This window comes from Carassius auratus, unplaced genomic scaffold, assembly GCF_003368295.1.
Source record: "Carassius auratus strain Wakin unplaced genomic scaffold, ASM336829v1 scaf_tig00216025, whole genome shotgun sequence".
NCBI classification, from domain to species: domain Eukaryota; kingdom Metazoa; phylum Chordata; class Actinopteri; order Cypriniformes; family Cyprinidae; genus Carassius; species Carassius auratus.
In genome coordinates, this window is record NW_020528366.1 from 1 (window position 1) to 3,348 (window position 3,348).

Consider the following 3,348-nt stretch of genomic DNA (forward strand, 5'->3'; position numbering starts at 1 on the left):
TCATCTTTGTCCAGCATCTACACTATTTCTCACAAGAAGTTATGACAGATAATGCTGTCTTTATACTCGTTTGAGCTATAATCGTGGATATCTTATAATCCTCACACAAACGCTTGTGAACGCTTGCATCTATTGATATCGTGGTCTCTAGTAGGTTGTTGTTGTTATGTCTCTTCCTTTTCTTTTTTGGCTGTGAAAAAACAGCCTGGGCCAGTGTTTCCACCTTGTGGACAAACTAATTAGTGCTAAAACAATTCAACGCATATGAGTGACCTGTGCATACTCTTCCCTCTGGCTGAATGAAGATGATTTGGTTTGGGCCCACGGGCTGCCAATTGAAATGCCCTGTACTAAAGCTATTGATATTGATCTTAACTGTTACCTTAACATTTTACATACTGTTAACATTTGATTTTTCACTTATATGTAATGACTAGCTTAGTCAGAATGGCTTCTTTGTAGTTCAAACAGAAGTAAATCAGAATAATCTGATGAATAAATGAGCCTATTATTAACAAAAACAAATGCTAGTTAGTAATGAATAAATGTCAAAACGGCTTGCCACAGACATGTGAACGCATCGTGGTCACCATCTGCCGCAGCAGGGCTCGGGTGCGAATTTGAGGGGGCTGTATCGGTTCATGGGCAATCTGTGATGAGGGCAAACCTTATGTTTTATCTTTTTCCTTTTTGAGGGTACAGGGTGACTATAGTGGGGCCATCACACCACAACCAAAAGGGGCGTTGTCTTTGACAAAACATGTTCACACAAATACGCACAACCCTCCCAAAGTCCTGAAATAAAGGTAAGCAGCCCTTGCTCAAGGCATGCAGAGAGTCCCAAGCGCTCATTCTTGCCGGTCACCAGTGACAGCTCCTTGAGAATGCCACTGGCGTCCACGCGCCGTCTCTCGCGTATCATCTCCTCCAGGCTGCGGAACATGAGCGTGTGCGCGGTGCTCTCGGACAGGTGCACCTTCAGAAAGTAGCGCTGCTCGACCGAGTGCGCCTCCCCGCCAGCTTTAAACTCCCGCTTTCCGAAACGGCACCAGGCTGCGAAACTTTCCGAGTTTGTCCAGCAAATCTCGCCGCTGCTGAGCCCCACGTGCCCGCTCGCGTTCTGCATCACCAAATCAGCTGGCAGCGGTCGGTAGCGGTACCCGATTGTTCACTATCCTGCCCTGCCGACCGCAGCTGATCTCAAACAAGCTGTCCTTGCGGATCTCCCCCTTGTAGAGGTGAATAACCTGGTCCTCCCCTTCAAAGATCGCCCAGTGCGGGGGTTGTGCGTTGGCCACTAACTCCAGTAGATCCCCGGTTTGCACATGGTCAATAAAGTTTTCACCGAATAAACATTCAGGTCCTCGTTCTCTCGCAGTTTGGAGTATATACATTCCTGGCAGCAGAACGCCGAGTACTCGACCTCGTTGAGCGCAACCGGACCGTCTTTGCTCGGGCTGTTGTTGTCTTTAAAGCTGTCAGACTGCGATCGATCGTCCAGTTCTTCCTCCTCATCGGAAAAGAAATACGCCACGCCAACACGTAACTCGTCCTTCTCGATGCCCGATGGATCCCCGGTGGGTAGCTCGCTGTAGTTCAGGTGGTGATCCGGTCCAGTTGGTTTCCCATCAATAACAGGGCAGAGAAGAGACATGGAATACTGCTTCTGAAATACAAAAGGGGTTATGTGAGTGTCATGCTAGAGAGGCGGGTTGGAATTATTCTGACGCGCCCAAAAATGCTGTCTAGGTACAGAGCCGTAGTAGGTCACCTCACAACACAATAAACCACGCGCACCTGGGCGCGTAAAACAAGCCAGTCGCGCAGAGCGCGGTACAAAGACGCAAAGGGTGAGTCAATGTTGAGCTGCACACTAAGCTTTTGTTAATAAGTTCACAACATAACGCCTCGAACGGACGCGTACCTGCGTATTTCCCCAGGACTATGGCTAATGGTCCTTTCTCTCCATCGGTGCTTGCGCTGTGTGTATCCCGCAAAACAAAACACGTTTTCCTCCCCCTTACGTGTCCTCCAAGGTACACTGGATTTTCTAACACTTTGCACCGCCGCACTTTAAATAGTCTAGAAAACCCCGCCCCGACCAGCAGATCCTGCCCTCCTCACGGCGATTGGTTCGGAGCCCTCATGAAAAACTTAGACCTTTGCTCGGAGGCTTATAATATTTCAGCTGTTTGTGTTGTTCGCAGCCTTCAAGACCCAAAGGGTTTGGCAGATTTGTCAAATATAACAATAGTAAATCTAGGCTTGAAATAGAGCTAGGAAAGGTTAGAGATTCATTATAAGGACATGTGGTTTCTGAATGCTTGATTAGCTCTGTCAAAACAAGTTAAAGTTTCGGTTTGCAGGGAGAACACTTTATTAAAGCAGTAGCTTATTCAGATTCAATTATAGCTATATATTTAAAAACATACAATTAAAAATGAATTAAAGATGAAATAATATTAATAGATGCTACTTTTTATTCTAATAGTTTATTAGCAAATATTGAAATTAGTATTGATTCATAAATTATTTTTCACTGTTAGTTCATGTTAACTAATGTTGTTAACTAGCAGATGAAATATTATTGGAAAAGGATTACCTATTTACAAATTGTCCCCATTCAGTTCGAAGTGCCTCACCGTAACACAGATTTTTCTTTTTTCTTAGATTAAAGGGGGTGTAATATCAAAATATTTTTTATGGTAATAAGCATTATGCCATAAATGCTGTGGACTGTGTGTATCTTGCATTCAACCTGGAATATTCCATTAACATGACCTGAATCTATATGATACGATAGAAGCTGTTTTTTTTCTGTCTGGTCTGGTGTGGTCCTCAGAATCCTCCATTTATCTTCCTCACACACAGGGACATATATAACACACACTAGCTGTCATGAGACTCGGACAGCCTAGTGACTGAGTAATTTTCTTGCGGCATCGTCCAGCCATTCATAATCAAGAGTTTATTTACTGAAATTAAATTCCAGCCCTCATGCAATAACACATGCACACACATGCAATAACACATGCACACAGATACATGGTATCGACGTGACCATAATATGCCACACGCAGACACATATCCCCACACAAACAAGGCACTCGAGTGGCAGGCTTGAAGTTGGAATGATTTAGATTTGAATTATTCTGCAAAGACAGATCCAATTATCCACCTATGAAATGGATTCCCCTTGTGTCACAGTAATACACCCATCTGTGCTTATGTAGTCTGCATGCGTGTTTAATATGTATAGATGCTCTGCCTATGTGTATGACGGTGTGTGTGTGTGTGAGAGAGAGAGAGAGAATCTTTTTGAAAGGCAGATGTAGAGAACCCTGAAAG

At 44.3% G+C, this 3,348-nt stretch overlaps 1 pseudogene; it reads right to left on the reverse strand.

Moving 5' to 3' along the window:
- Positions 1 to 832: 832 nt before the first annotated feature.
- On the reverse strand, positions 833 to 2,056 carry LOC113096917 (protein FAM84A-like; annotated as a pseudogene).
- Between the last annotated feature and the right edge of the window lie 1,292 nt (positions 2,057 to 3,348).